Source organism: Lathyrus oleraceus, chromosome 6, assembly GCF_024323335.1.
Source record: "Lathyrus oleraceus cultivar Zhongwan6 chromosome 6, CAAS_Psat_ZW6_1.0, whole genome shotgun sequence".
Lineage (NCBI taxonomy): Eukaryota > Viridiplantae > Streptophyta > Magnoliopsida > Fabales > Fabaceae > Lathyrus > Lathyrus oleraceus.
This window is the reverse complement of record NC_066584.1, coordinates 117,390,871-117,408,247: the sequence shown is the minus strand read 5'-3', so window position 1 is coordinate 117,408,247 and position 17,377 is coordinate 117,390,871. Positions and strand designations below refer to the sequence as shown.

At 34.0% G+C, this 17,377-nt stretch overlaps 1 non-coding gene across 1 annotated transcript; it reads left to right on the top strand.

Annotated features, from left to right (window-relative positions):
• Positions 1-11,062: 11,062 nt before the first annotated feature.
• TRNAH-GUG (transfer RNA histidin (anticodon GUG)) lies at positions 11,063-11,134 on the top strand. Its single transcript has one exon. It is a non-coding gene; the product is annotated as a tRNA-His (tRNA).
• Positions 11,135-17,377: the final 6,243 nt, after the last annotated feature.

Sequence of the window (17,377 nt, the reverse complement as noted above, 5' to 3'; positions counted from 1 at the left end):
TTGTAAGCCAGGCCATTATCAAGTAGATGATTGCTTTGGCATAGGGTGTTCATTGAGTTGTAAGTGTTGTGTCACTCAAAGCTTTTAAGCGTGAGTTCTGTGTATCTTGATTTAAGCTGTGAAGCATAATCAAGAGTTGTTTTTGAAGTGTGACTTCAAAGTGTCTTTAATATCACTGAGGTGATTGAGGGGGAGTGAGTAGGAACTCTGATCTTAGGTTAAGATTGAAATTGCATTGGGTAGGGATTAAGTGATAAGTTGTAAACGGGTGAGTTTAGCTTTGAATTGATACTACTAATAGTGGATTTCCTCCCTGGCTTGGTAGCCCCCAGATGTAGGTCATGTTGGACTGAACTGGGTGAACAATTACTTGTGTTATTTACTGCACTTACTATTAAGTTCTGCATAATCCCTGTCTGTGCAGAATTGGATGTCATAACAACCAGTGTGACATCCAAAGTCTGATAACTAGAATTTCAATTGGCATCAGAGCAGGCACCCTGCCTGTGAAGTTCTGGGTGAGATCTAGGGAAGTTACTTTCTAGTACCATGGACAAGGATTTAGGAAACTCAAACAGACCACCCATGTTGGATGGATCTAATTATGATGACTGGAAGCCTCGCATGATAGCCTTCTTAAGGTCTCTAGACAGCAAAGTCTGGAGAGCTGTCAACAAGGGATGGGAACATCCAACGAGGACTGATGAAGATGGAGTCAGTGTGCAGATTCCCGAAGAAGATTGGGACAAGGAACAAGAGGCATTAGCTCTTGGAAACTCCAAAGCCTTGAATGCACTGTTCAATGGAATCACTAAGAACATCTTCAGGCTGGTGCACCATTGTGAACTAGCTAAGGAAGTTTGGGATACCCTCAAGGTAACTCATGAAGGTACTTCCAAGGTGAAGATGTCCAAACTTCAGATGTTGACAACCAAGTTTGAAAATCTGAGGATGAAAGAGGAGGAGACTATTCATGACTTTCACATGAATATTCTTGAAATTGCAAACACCTCTGGTGGACTAGGTGAGAAAATGACTGAAGAGAAACTTGTAAGAAAGATTCTCAGGTCCTTGCCTAAGAGGTTTGCTATGAAGGTCACTGCCATAGAGGAGGCTCAGGACATCAGCAATATGAAGGTAGATGAGCTCATTGGTTCTCTCCAAACCTTTGAAATGGGCTTAGGTGAGTATGCTGAGAAGAAGAAAAGCATAGCCTTTGTATCAAATGCTGAAGAGGAGTCAGAAGAAGGATATACAGGAGGTGATGAAAGTATATCAGAAGCCTTAGCCATGCTTGGGAGGCAATTCAACAAGTTCATGAAGAAGATTGATCAAAGAGGTAGACCTAATGTCAAGAACATCCCGACTGACATTAAGAAAAGATCAGCTTCTGAGGAGAAGTTCAACCATGGGAAGGGAATCCAGTGTCATGGTTGTGAAGGGTATGGACACGTCAGAGCTGAATGCCCTACTTACCTCAAATTGCAAAATAAGGGGCTAGCTATCACATGGTCTGAAGGGGATTCTGAAAGTGAATCTGAAGGAGAATCTGCCAAACATGTCACTGCACTAACCAGTGTGTGTGTCTCTGAAGATGACACAAGTGCAGATGAGCTGACATTTGATGAACTTGCTGCAGCATATAAGAAGATGTGTACCACCAGTGCAGAAGTGCGTGCACAAGGAGAAAAGCAGAAGAAACTCATCAAGGAACTGGAAGATGAGAGACAGAAGCAACTGTCTGCCATAGAGGGGCTAAATGATGAGATAGCCCTGCTGACCTCCAAGCTGAATCAGATGACCAAATCCATCAGAATGATGAATAAGGGAACTGACACCTTGGAAGAAATTCTAAAGGTGGGACAGCAGTCTGGAACCAAATCTGGGCTAGGATTTGGAAAAAGAGCTGAACACAAACGCCCAAAGGCTAGAGTTCAGAAGTTCAAGCAGATGTCAAAGCCAATGTCTCAACATCGAGGAGCTAGGATGAATGATCATCAGAAGAGAATATACCAGAATTGGAGGGGTCACCACTGTGGCAGGCTTGGACATATAAAAGCCTTCTGCTACTGGATTCATGGCTTCCCTAACAGAGCCTCACATGTCAGACCTAAGCATAAAACACGTAAGCGATGTGTTCCCATTAAGAAGCAACAATGGTATGCTAGGATAGCACACACTGCCCTAAGGGCTTCTTCCAGAGAAGACTGGTACTTTGACAGTGGATGCTCAAGACATATGACTGGTATGGAAAATCTACTGGTAGACATTCAACCTCACACCACCAGCTATGTGACTTTTGGTGATGGTGCCAAAGGAAAAATCAAAGGTGTGGGCAAACTGGACTGCTCTGGAGTGCCAAAACTGAACAATGTGCTGTTAGTAAGAGGACTAACTGCAAACCTCATCAGCATAAGTCAGCTGTGTGATCAAGGTTTTCATGTTCAGTTTACTAAGGAGCTGTGCATTGTGACAAATGGTGACAATCATGAAGTTATGAGAGGAACCAGGTCCAAAGACAACTGCTACCTGTGGGAACCTGATCTCTCTAACTTTTCCACAACGTGCTCCTCAGCCAAGGAAGAACAGGAGGTGAAGCTGTGGCACAGAAGACTTGGACATCTCCACTTACGGGGAATGAAGAAGATCATATCCAAGGAAGCAGTCAGAGGAATGCCAAAGCTTCTGATTGATGAAGGAAGAGTCTGTGGAGAATGTCAAGTGGGCAAGCAAACCAAGATGTCACACCCAAAGCTGGGACATTCCACAACCTCCAGAGTTCTGGAACTGCTGCACATGGACCTAATGGGACCTATGCAGGTTGAAAGTCTTGGTGGGAAGAAGTATGCCTACGTGGTGGTTGATGACCATTCCAGATACACGTGGATAAGCTTCATCAGAGAGAAGTCAGATACATTTGATGTCTTCAAAGATCTGTGCATAAGACTTCAAAGGGAAAAGGACAGTTGTGTGGTCCGGATTAGAAGTGATCATGGTACTGAATTCAAGAATTCCAAGTTTGATGAGTTTTGCTCATCTAAAGGAATAAGCCATGAGTTCTCCTCCCCTATAACTCCTCAGCAGAATGGAATAGTTGAAAGAAAAAATAGAACTATTCAAGAATCTGCCAGAGCAATGATTCATGCAAAGAAGCTCCCTATGCACTTTTGGGCTGAAGCAATGAATACCGCGTGCTATGTTCACAACAGAGTCACCTTGAGAAAAGGAACCTCCTCCACTCTGTATGAAATATGGAAGGGTAGAAAACCCACTGTGAAGTACTTTCATATTTTTGGAAGTAAATGCTACATTCTCACAGACCGTGAACAGAGAAGGAAGCTAGATCCCAAAAGTGATGAAGGCGTATTTCTGGGATACTCCACTAACAGCAGAGCCTATAGAGTGTTCAACTACAGGACCAATGTCCTGATGGAGTCCATAAATGTCATTGTGGATGATAAAGAGGAAGGAACCGATGTCATGGAGGATGTTGAAACATTCCTTGATAGTCCAACTGACAGTCCAGTCAAGCCTGAAGAAGTACAGGAACCTCCTCCTGAATGTGAAGTAGAAGCACCCACCAAAGTGCCATCTATCAGAATTCAGAAAGACCACCCTAAGGATCTTATCATAGGGGATCCCACCAGTGGTGTAACTACCAGGTCAAGAGGAATAAACTCAAATTCCTGCTTTGTTTCCAAGGTTGAACCAAAGAATGTGAAAGAAGCCCTGACTGATGAATACTGGATCATTGCCATGCAAGAGGAACTCGAGCAGTTCACAAGGCATGAAGTATGGGAGCTGGTTCCAAGACCTGAAGGGTCCAACATCATTGGTACCAAGTGGATCTACAAAAACAAATCTGATGAGAAAGGAGTAATTACTAGAAATAAAGCAAGACTAGTAGCTCAAGGATACACTCAAGTTGAAGGAGTAGACTTTGATGAGACATTTGCTCCTGTGGCTAGACTTGAGTCCATCAGATTGCTGTTGGGGGTAGCATGCATCCTGAAGTTTAAGCTATTCCAAATGGATGTGAAGAGTGCATTCTTGAATGGCTACCTGAATGAAGAAGTCTATGTGGAACAACCCAAAGGGTTCTGTGATCCTAACCAACCTGAGCATGTATACAAGTTGAAGAAAGCCTTGTATGGGTTGAAGCAAGCACCCAGAGCTTGGTATGAAAGGTTAACTGAATTTCTGACCTCAAATGGATACAGAAAGGGTGGCATAGATAAAACCTTGTTTGTGAAGGATGAAGAAGGCAAAATCATGATAGCTCAAATCTATGTTGATGATATTGTCTTTGGTGGAATGTCAGAACAAATGGTTAAAAAATTTGTGCACCAGATGCAATCTGAGTTTGAAATGAGTCTAGTGGGAGAACTGACCTATTTCCTTGGAATGCAAGTAAACCAAATGGAGGACTCTATGTTTCTATCCCAAAGCAAGTATGCCAAGAACATAGTTAAGAAGTTTGGTATGGATCATGCCAGGCACAAGAGGACTCCAGCTCCTACTCATCTGAAGCTAACCAAAGATGATGGAGGGCCTAGTGTTGATCAATGCCTGTACAGAAGCATAATAGGTAGTCTGCTGTATCTAACTGCAAGTAGACCTGACATTTCTTATGCAATTGGAGTGTGTGCCAGATACCAAGCAGAGCCCAAGGTGAGCCACTTGAATCAAGTCAAAAGGATTCTCAAGTACATCAATGGGACGTGTGACTATGGGATGCTGTACTCACATGGGTCTGAGCCTGTCCTATCTAGATACTGTGATGCTGATTGGGCTGGAAGTGCTGATGACAGAAAAAGCACATCAGGTGGATGTTTCTTCTTAGGAGAAAACCTCATATCGTGGTTCAGCAAGAAGCAGAACTGTGTCTCTCTGTCCACTGCAGAGGCTGAATACATAGCTGCTGGAAGCAGTTGCTCCCAACTGGTTTGGATGAAACAAATGCTCACTGAGTACAATGTCACTCAAAATGTCATGACATTGTTCTGTGATAATCTCAGTGCCATCAACATCTCCAAGAATCCCATCCAACACAGCAGGACCAAACATATTGACATTAGGCACCACTTCATCAGAGATCTGGTGGAAGACAAGGTGATCACTTTGGAACATGTAGCCACGGATCTTCAACTGGCTGACATATTTACAAAGGTTCTGGATGCTACTCAGTTTGAAAACTTAAGGAGCAAACTGGGAATATGTCTCTCTGAGACCTTATAGCAACCACTGATGTTTGGGATAAATTGTTTAATATCTCTGCCTATTAAACAATTTGTACTAGGCTATGATTGGTCAACAGATCATAGCTATGCTGCTTGCAACAAGGGTGTATACAAGAAGGTAAGGAGACACCCAACAGAGAGAAGGGCTCTGTACCTGCAGGAGTTCAAGGATGCTGTTCATGCAGGAGTGGTTCTGGATGTCAGAAACAAAATCATGGCATCTGATATGGTGGTTCCTACTGTAAAGCAAAAGTGGGTGATCACTTGATCGAAGCTGTGAAGCAAGATCAAGTGGATGTTAACTTGGTTGAAACTGTGAAGTAAAACCAAGTCTGGATCTCTGTCATTGTGCTCTGACTATGTTGTTGGCTTTGGCAACATTTGTGACAAAAAGGGGAGTAATAATCACCAATACCCCTGACAAACAGAGTGGGTCTCCACAACAGACTCTCATGACAGATCTGAAGATCCCCCCTGCAGCTGATGTTGAAGTTTAGGTGCAACTTCTAATATGTGTGTGCTGCTATGTGAAGTTTTTATTTAACTTCCATGTGTGTGAGTGTGCTGCCACTCTGAGTGTATTAGCTAGTATTATTCCGCTGCTATGAACTCTGTTATGGGGATCAAAGTGTTTTAGCCAAAAATTTGCCAAAGGGGGAGTTTGTAGGTGTTTAAATTGGCTGCATTATATGGTAAAACACTAATGTCTTGACTGATGTCATGACATGTATATGTGGCTACATTGTAGTTACTGCAGGACTAGCTAACACAGGATTATTGAATGCTGTGACATTCATACCTGTCAACAGATACTAAGGAATAGAAGTTCTGTTAGAACTTAGTATTCATTTGCAGTCTGGTTATCAAGGAAGAACCAGACCTGGCATAAGGCCTACTGACTGAATGTCAAACTGGATGTTGTGACATTCATCATTAACAGCAGCTGGTGAAGATTAGGCAGAGTGGTGTTCTGCTATACTTCAGCATATAACTTAGTTTGTTCTTCAAGAGAATAACAGAACTAACTTAAGGCCAAATGTGTAAATGTTAAGTTGGACACTTTGACATTTACTAATGTAAGCTGTTACTGTAGTATGGTCATTTTGATCATGTACAGGTCAGCAAATTGTACAGTCTGTTTTCTGGAAAAACAGACTCAGCATATGGACCTTGATGTCAAGCTGAATGTCGTGACATTCGTGCCTGACAGCATATGCTAAATTGTAGGTTGTTCAGTTTTCTGTTTCAGCTTTTTCTCAGGCTATTCTTTAGGGATTCAACAGCTGAGAGAAAATCCAGGAAATCAACAACCAAGCTACATTCAATGAACCTAACAAATAGCCTATTTGTTAGCAACCTAAATGTTGAATTTGAGGGAACTTGTGTGACCTAAAATTCAGGAAAATACAGGTGCAAAAGCCCAGGTGCTGCAATATAAAAGGAAGGCATTCCTTCATTCAGTTTCGGGGATTTTGAAGCGTGAAGAGTTCGTGTGTCCATCATACTTCACTGCTGTATTTTGTGAGTCTTGTATTAGACGTATCTTGTAAGCCAAGCCATTATCAAGTAGATGATTGCTTTGGCATAGGGTGTTCATTGAGTTGTAAGTGTTGTGTCACTCAAAGCTTTTAAGCGTGAGTGCTGTGTATCTTGATTTAAGCTGTGAAGCATAATCAAGAGTTGTTTTTGAAGTGTGACTTCAAAGTGTCTTTAATATCACTGAGGTGATTGAGGGGGAGTGAGTAGGAACTCTGATCTTAGGTTAAGATTGAAATTGCATTGGGTAGGGATTAAGTGATAAGTTGTAAACGGGTGAGTTTAGCTTTGAATTGATACTACTAATAGTGGATTTCCTCCCTGGCTTGGTAGCCCCCAGATGTAGGCCATGTTGGACTGAACTGGGTGAACAATTACTTGTGTTATTTACTGCACTTACTATTAAGTTCTGCATAATCCCTGTCTGTGCAGAATTGGATGTCATAACAACCAGTGTGACATCCAAAGTCTGATAACTAGAATTTCAGTAACTGAAACAGTAGTGATTTACCATCAGAAGTAAAGAATCTCTTTGGTTAAAACATTTTTATTTTTCAACTTGGTATCAATTTTTTTAAACCGTCTGTTCATATCAGACTTTAAATTGTTTTTCAACTGTCCTCTTCTTTTGAAAATCATTTTAATTAGCTGTTTTATTTATTTCAAATTATTGTGTTCTTTTCAAATTATGTGCTTTTAAACTGTTCTACTTTTTATTGTTCTTATCTTTCTTTTAAAATCGTTTTGATAATGACAAATGGGGAGAAAATATATAGAGTATATAAGAAGAGACAAACATCTTAACAAAATAGTGTATGTCATAACAACTTCTGAGTAATAAGCTTTAAGTTTATATTTATGTTGTTTATTTTTTGTACTTTGATGAGCTTAAATGACTATTTTAATTTAACAAAGACAAGGATTTAAGGAAAATCTTACAAACCTTACCTTAACAAACTGTTAAGACTAAAGGAAGAACTTACAAACCTTAACCCAAGGTCTGTCAAACTCAGAGGGATCTTACAAACCTCATACTCTGACGTTAGACTTTGTTGATTAAAATTATAGGATTAAATTAACACAAATAAGGAGTTAAGAAGAGCTTACAAACCTCGTCTTAATGGACTATCAAACTTAGGGAGAGCTTATAAACCTCACCTTAATGGAATATCTAACTTATGGGGAGCTTACAAACCTCAGCCTCTGATGTTAGACTGTGTTATTTAAATCATTAACCATTGTTCTTAAATACATTTGTCTGTCATCATCAAAAAGGGGGAGATTGTTAGAACAAGATTTGTTCAAGCTTTTAAAAGGTTTTGATGATAACAAAGTATTTAAAGAACAACATGGTTTACTAATGGTTATTCTAGTGTGCATAATCAAAAGACATTAACCTTGATGTTAATCAAGTTAATCACTCAAAGGAACCATTAAAGGGAAGCAAAGTTGTTATGAATTTGAAGTATCATAACCAAGCTTCTAGACTCTGATGAGTCTATCAGAGTCCTCTAGATGCTGAACCTGAGCTTATAATGGAATCCAAAGATTAGCAAGATCTAAAGACTGGTATCTTTTGAAGCAAGCAGTCACTATCACAAGGAATGACCCCGCAACTTCTGAATGTGCTTTACTAACATTTATGAAGGATCTGCTATAAAGGAATTTGTTTATATCAAGTCATCAACTCTATAAGTGTTTATCCATACTAGTTTTGATCAAGACTATGATGAAGACAAGCACAAAATATGTGAACTCCAGACTCTGAAGTCTCACTCCAAATAGGTTTTGAAGACAAACTTCAACTTCTATTCAAGCTTTAACTAATTCTATGAAAATCCTATGAATCAAGAAGTTAAGTATAAGGGTAGAAGTGACTATAAACAAGCTTAAAAAAATGTCTACAAGAAGATTTCAAGTCTGAAGTTATCCATAGAAGATCACGTGACAACGGTATAATATTTTATGTCTAATCAACATAAAGCTATGTTGTTAGGATCTTATCTCTCCAATTGCTCTGAACTCTACTCTCTTTTCCCAACGTTTTTATGCTAGCTGAGTTAAGACTCATTCTATTGTCCAACAACTAAAGATCTTCAATGGCTTATTGTACCATGATAGTTTCAACGATTATCCGTACTATGGTAGTTTCAATCTTTAACAGATTTATTCCAGAATCTATTTATAGATGAAGATTGAAAACATTCAAGAGAGTTTTGTACTTGTAAAGTTCATGGAACAATCTCTTTGAGCTGAACCTCTATCTATCAAGAGAATGAATGTGAGTTGAAGATTTCGTGACTGGGTCCACATGGATGTGATACCAGTTCATTGAAATGAGTTGAGAGAAACACACTTTCAAAATATTTATATAACCATAAGGGTTAAGTGTGTGAGAGTAGGGATGAAACATATTCACACTCATCATGAAGATAGAATATGTGAATATGTTCATTAGAATAGAAAGACACAATGAGAGAAAATTTGTGCAAGGAGAGAAGAAGAATGACCACTTTATTCTTCCACACTCAAGAGAAAACAACTCATATCTGCTCAAGAGTGTACACCTTTGCGTACCTGCTTATCTAAGAAGCACTCATATGAACACAAGGTTATACCAGATTCTTATGGTTAAGAGAATCTGACTCTTCCTAATTAGATTGAGCATTAAAGTTCTAATATGATTAGTTAGGCAAACAAGTGTCTTTCTATGTGATTGAGCAAAACTCATTAATATAAGCTTAAAGTGGAAAGTCCTGAATAGGTGTTTAGGGAAGGAAGTCTCGAGCTGGGTGTTGGAGCATTGAAGTCTAATGCTTGCGGGTTAAGCAAGAAGTCTCAGTCTGGGTGACTCAGCAAGAAGTCAGTAACATGAGCTTAAGGCAATGAAGTCTTGAACGAGGAGTTTAGGCAAGGAAGTTTCTGTCTGGGTGACTGAGCAGGAAGTCTCAAGTTGGGTGCTTGAGCAAGGAAGTCTCGGTCTGGATGACTGAGCATGAAGTTTTGAGTTGGTTGCTTGAGCACGGAAGTCTCGATCAGGTGTGATTGAGCAGGAAGTCTTGAGTTGCTGACTTAAGCAATTATAATCAGTCTGATTATAGTTAAAATCTCTTGTACTGCAAGGGTACTCTACTACTCTCGGTTCGAAAGGAACCAAGATATATTGTGTGTCTATTTATTTACTTTTGCATTTATATTCCGTTGTGCAAACGAACTCTGAAGCCATACTCCGTTCTGATTCAACCTCTTACTTATATCAGAATCTGAGCTTGAAAACTTAGTTTTTGAACCAGAGTTGAAGAAGAAATAAGTAAACTCTCACTGCTGATACTTACTCTAGTATCAGACTCTGAACGTGGTTCAAAATCTGATGTTCCAGAATCAAAAGTGAAAAGAGAATTTTTAATCATACATAATTCAATTCCTCTTTCTTATGTATTTTTCTCACCTTCAATCTTTAGGATTGATGCCACAAGATCTTCTTTATTTATTTGTTTACTTTATTTATTTTTTCCTTTGTTTATAACCTTGTAATATTTTATTTATGAAAAAAAACTCTACTATAGAGTAATTTTGAGGAATCAAATTTAAAATAAAAGTCTCAGTAAAATTATTAACAAATATATTATCTAATTTTATAAAATTCGCTTGAATTATTTAAATGAACTTATATTCAAATATAAATATTGTATCATTATTTCTCTTTCCATTTTCTTTTATGAGTAATACATATCTATACCAAAAAGTTTATAAGTTGGAGTACATTATTGTAGACTCCCATTTAAGTATGATTACCATCTTTTATCATGCTTCAAAACATAATAAGGCCTAACCACCTAATAACATTCGAGAAGATTTATTTTCTTAAGAAAAGAACCAACATGAATTCATAAATAAAAGTAATGAAAAGAGAAGTGGAGTAGTATGGTGAAGTATAGATGCATGGACGGTGAATATATGACGTAAGAGATGATTTGATAGTGTAAGGTATAATGGATAGAGATATAAACGGGTAAGAGAGATTCTTAGCGTAAGGATTTTCTCATGGAAGGAATGGAGAGGTTGGCAGGGCATGTAATAGTCAGCGGCAGCATCAGGTATGTTGTTGTGTGTAGGTTAGTTTAATTATTGTGTGGCTCAAAGTAAAGCATCTTGTCCAAATCGTAACGAAACTGTTCTAAATTATTTCTGCAATATTATTATACTTTTATATAGATTACGTAAAATGTACATTATAGTATCCTGAATGTGTTATGTATTATAATTTGTGGAACTGTAAACAAAATGTGGCTGTAGTTTAGTGGTAAGAATTCCACGTTGTGGCCGTGGAGACCTGGGCTCGAATCCCAGCAGCCACACACTGAATGTTTTAAATGGCGAAATATTTTCATTATCTGTCGGTTATCTATGAATGAACTATGTCTATCAATTATTCAATTATGAGATCATTAACACTTTCTTCATTAAGTATATGGTTGAATTTTTGTGTTAGCTACTACACTAAAAGTTGCACGAGTTAAGAGTGAACCATAAATATAAACAATAAAATGTGAAAATAGACTTCATTCATGGATTGTGTTTGATGACAAAAATAATCATATTGACCAAAACATTGTGACCTTCTGAGTATTTTCTCATTTCGCGACATTTTAGGTACCATTTATTCATATATGTAGGGATGTTTGCGGTGCGATTTTGATAAAAAAAATCATTTGAACCGGAAGAGAAAAAACACGCAGTTTGATTTGTTTGACTTTAGAAATGAAATCAAACCAATATAGTTTGGTTCAGTTCAATTGGTTCAATTTTTTACAAAAAAATTATTGAATCACACACATACACAAATAAATAACAACATAAATTTATATTTAATCATTCATACACTACCAAATAACAACAAAACTAATCATATTTGAACTATAACAAAACTAATCATTTAATATGTAAAAATCAGATTAGACACAAATTAAATAATGCACCCAAAACAATAGCATAAAACAATATCAAAAATATTATATTGAAAAAAATAGAGGAGATAAGAGATTAGTGAAGATGAAAAAGAAAGAACAGAAGAAAGCAAAGATTAGAAATGAAGAGGTGCGATAAAAATGAAATTGAAAGAGAGAACTGTTGCATAAAAAAGAGTGTGTCAAAGAAGAATATAAGAAAGTATAAAAAATTGTTCGTAATCGTAAGGCTAAGGCATAATAAATTTAGGTTTGGGTTGAATGTGAGTTAAGTGAAATTTAGGTTGTAACATAATGCGGTTTGATTCGATTTTGTTCGATTTGCAAAATACAAACTGTCGCGGCTGGAAAAATGACAGAGTCGCCACCATCCTTTATTTGTTCCTAAGGAACAGGGAAATAATGATAAAACCTAATAGTTATGGGTAAGAGACTAGGTTCGGGAGTCAGTTAAGTAAAGGGAAGGTGTTAGGCACCCCTTACTTCCATTGTACTCAATGGGATCCTCCTACAATTCTAGGGCTAGTGTGTGTTTCTAAAATGTTTGCTTTAATATTTATTAATTATTAATTATTTATCTATTTACAGAATGTATTACTTTTAAATGGACGAGAAACCCAAAAATACTTTCATAATTGTACTCGCTAGAGTTTACAACTCTATGCCTACGTACCTTCGCATTAGGCGAGGGATCAGAGTACCGTAGTTCTTCTTAAAAAATATTGGTTGGTTGATTATTTTTATCCCTTAAAAGTTCTCACGCATCGGGGGCGGAGAAGTAATCTTAGAAAAATGCCTCAATACACTAGGGTAGCGGTCTTATGATTTGAAGTGAGTTTGAATTGACTTTATCCCTTTATCCCTTGCGAAAAAATATTGTTTTTAATTTATTTGAAAAAATAAATTAAGAGTCATAGTTATGTATTAGATGTAATCCTTTATCCCGATTTTATCCCCAATTTAACCCTTGGAAACAAAAGAGTTTTATCCCACATTGTATCCCGCATTCTTATCCCATTAAGTTTAAAAAAATAATTTAATTTAATTAATAAAAATAAATTAATTTAAATATAATAAGATATATCCCTTATCCCAATTTTATCCCTAACAAATGTTATAGATTTTATCCCATGTTATGTTATAAAAATAAAAATATTTAACTTATTTAAGAAAATAAATTAGTGATTATAATCGAATATTTAGACATAACCCTTATCCCTAATTTTGTCCATAGTTTTATCCCTTGAAAATTCCTAGTACTTTATCCCATGTTTGTATCCCATGTCCTTCTCCCATTTGATTTGAAAATATAGTTTAATTTAATTAAGAAAATTAAAAAATGTAATAAGATAAATCCTCTATCCCAATGTTATCCCTAATTTAAATCCCTTAAAATCTTAGAAATTATCCCCAAATTTTATCCCATATTATCCCTATATTTATCTCATAATTTTATCCCATAAATTTCATCCCTTGTTTTTATCCCTTGAAATTGTTATAGAATTTTATACATGTTTTTGTCCCTTGTTGTATCCCTTGTTGTATCCCTTGTTTTATCCCTTGTTTTATCCCTTGTTTTTATCCCTTGTTTTTATCCCTTGTTTTTATCCCTTGTTTTTATCCCTTGTTTTTATCCCTTGTTTTTATCCCTTGTTTTTATCCCTTGTTTTTAATTATTTATCCCTAAAACCCTAAAAATTATCCCTAAATTATCCCATAAATTTTTATCCCAGGCCGGAAGTATATTATGTATTGAGTTTTTTTACTGAAAAAAATATGGAAGGTTCAATGTTAACAATTTAGCCCTTTTTAAAGATGTGTTTGAAATTGCATTAGTGTGAGAACGTTTGTAAACTCACTGAAAAATAAAATGCAGGTTTGTTTTATTAGGCTTCGTGAGATTTTGTTTTAGGTTATTAGGATTATGTTTATGAGTTTTGGCAAGATAATATGTTAATTAGATGTAAAACAAAATTGTGATAATTGTATAATTTTTTTTTACAGGGAATAGAATTTTGTAAAGTTAGGTTATTTTAGTTTATGATGATAATTAAACTTGATTATATAAAAATTTAATAAAAGTTAATCTTACACAAAAACAAAATTAAGTATATACAACATCAAATTAATTAAATACTCAAATACATAATTATTTAATAATAAACACACAAAAATTAATTCAGACCCCAAATCGCAATCCAAACAAGAATTCAAGAATGAATATATACAATTGATAATCAATAGTATGAAAATACCAACCTGAAGTGTCGTGACCCACGTAAGCTGCTGCTTCCTTCCTCCTATTCCTCGCGTTCTTCCTTTTTCTTTCGATATTTCTTGATCAACTTGATTTTGGAGTCTAGGATTTATTTGTTGTTGTTCTTCGATGTGAAGAGCAACAATTTTAGGATAAGAATATGTAAATTGTGGATGACTGTGAAGTGTAAACATAAGTCCTATTTATAGATAAAATTAGGTTAAATTAAGAAGGAAACAAATTAATTTTATTCCAACAATTAATTAAAACAATTCAAAAGTCCAAAAACACATATTTCATTTGACTTGAATTTCAATTATTTTTATTAATTAACTTGATATTTCTTAAAGTTCTATATTTATATTTAAAACATGCTAAAAATGAAGTCAATCAAATTAATGACACATTTTCTGATTTTTGTTTTACTAATAATACATAAAAGTACAAAATAATAATTTTTAAAAATTATCTAAAAAGAAAAACCGAAAGTTAAGAAATAAACTTACTTTTTTTAGCTTTAGAAACTAGTAATGTTGATTATTTCCAAAATAAAAAATAAAAAATAAAAATATTATGGAAAAATTTAAAAAGAACAAAATCACTTAATTACTTTTTGTATATTCTTTATATTAAAAATCGATTTAAATTACTATCCTAAAATGAAATGTTAAATGAAATTGAATTACTATCCTAAAATAAAATATAAACAAAATATTTCCAAATTTGTTTTATTTTACGATATTTTGAGATTTTAGGCATAAAATTATAATTTTAATGAAAAAATTAATGTTTTTAATTAAATGATAAAAAATGATTTTTTTGACTTGATGTTTGATGATAATAATCTGGATAATTGATGATGATAATCCGGATAATTGATGATAGTAAATCAATAATAATTAAAGGAATCAATACTAATAATAAAGATATTAATGATATCCTGAAAAAACATTTTATGAATTTTACTTGTAAATAAGAATAATAATTTATAATAATAATAATAGCAATGTAAAAAGATTTTGATTTTTTTTCTATTTTTATCTGGGAAGAAAAAAGAAGTTTTGATCTGGTTTTAATTTGGGGTTGATTTTGAAATGCTATTGCAAGATCTTGTACTATTATTTTTTTATATTTGGGATATTTATTGGTTAAATAGCATAATAATAATAATAAATGACTATAATTTAAATTAATAATAATAATATCAAAAATAATTATTCAATTTAATAATAGTAATAATGATAACATAATTCTTTTTCTTACTTTTTTTTTCTTTTAATACTTATAATAATAACATTTAAGACAATGATAATACTATGCCTAATGAAATTAATAGTAAAATTAACTAACCAAGATTTGTTTGATTTTTTCTTTTAATAATAATAACAGTACCTAATGTTACTAATAATATCAAAATATAATAATAATAGTTATAATAGTAAATAAATAAATAAAAAGAAGAAGAATAGAAAATGAACTAAAATAAGAAAAATGAGAAGAAATAAAAATTAATAAAATGTCCCAACATAATTCAAACCTAGGACCCTATGTTTGCCACTCTTCATACTTAAACTCTCATCAGCTGAGCTATTATAATTATTTGAAATAAAATGGAGCAAAAATATATACCATAAAACTTTTTTATATTTTTTTTAATCTTTTTAAATAAAAATGCATAAAATCGAACAAGTAATCTTAAATGATATTTTTTTTTACTCTTTTTAAATAAAAGTGCATAAAATGGAACAAGTAATAATATTTTTCTGGATATTTTTTACTCTTTTTTAAATAAAAGTGCATAAAATGGAACAAGTAATATTAATAATATTTTTCTGGATATTTTTTTACTCTTTTTAAATAAAAGTTCATAAAAATGGAAAGATTGTATTTATCTAAAAATATTAAATCAAAAATCAAAAATAAGAATGTAATTTTTTTTATTTTTTTGTGAAAGGTAGAAATAACGGAAAAAGAGAAAAATGTACTAAAAAAATGAGAGTTGGGATTTGAACCCAAGACCTTATGATTGTACTCCTTACACATGCTCTTTTACCAAATGTGTCATTTCAATTATTTGAAGTAAAATGGCACTAGAAAACATATGAAGTGTGGGCAAAATTTGGGGTACGACACAAACCGCAAACCGAACAGAACCATATAGTTTTGTTAAAAGATGACCCAAACACCTTGGAACCAAATGTCGTTTTTTAAGATGTCGATTTAGTTTGGTTCAATTTTCGATTATCTATTGGATTGATTTGATTTTGGACACCCCTACACACATGCAACCTAATATCTCCTCCATGCAAATAACCTATTTAGAGTCAATAGAGTCATCTAACGATTAATTACTCCTCTTTTAGAAATATGAAGATTCACATCAAACATGAAAAGCTAAAGGACGACTCAATAGATGAAGAAGAGAACTTAGAAGAATCAGAAGACACAACCATCAACAAGGTCATGGAGATATGTCAGTATATGGCCAAAGATGTGGTGGAAATCAAGAAGATCATATGAAGGAATGATGATACTTATGGTAAATGAGTAATCTAACTTATATGCCTTAGTTGCTCCTCTTGCTTATTTTAATTCCCACAAATTTACTGATTTTTGTACTTCAACTCAATATAATTTGATCCTATGAAGTTTGATTGTTTTTCCCTTTTCTAAATGCCTATGTATGTGTGCATATTTAATTCCAACAATGCATCACTTACTCGCCTTTTTTATTATGACAAAGAGAGAGAAATATACTCTTAGTGGGAGTAAAGTATACTCTCAACTTAATTGAGGGAGAGTTTAATCACTCCAATATATATATATATAATATATAATATATATATATATATATATATATATATATATATATATATATATATATATATATATTATATATATATATATATATATATATATATTATATATATATATATATATATAATATATATATATATATATATAATATATTATCTATATATATATATATATATATATATATATATATTATATATATAATATATATATATATATATTGTTTTCCTTTTATCACTTCCCTGAGAGATGCGTTGTTATCATAAAAAAGGGGATCTAGAATATGGAAATATGGCAAGTTTCATCGAGTCTTAACTTAGATTTTTTTGAATCAAAATAATCATGAATGATAAAGCGGTGTACAAACATGAATGAGTGGATTCAAAGGTTTAATCCTAAGTCAAATTTGAATTGAACTTTGAATGAAAATGAATATAAACATGAATGATTGAAGTTTGAATGAAAATGGAGATGATGATGTAAAAAACGAATGTAAATTCAAATTCATACTCTCCTAATTTTTTTGCAATTTTATTTGATGATGATTATGATGTTCAAAAATC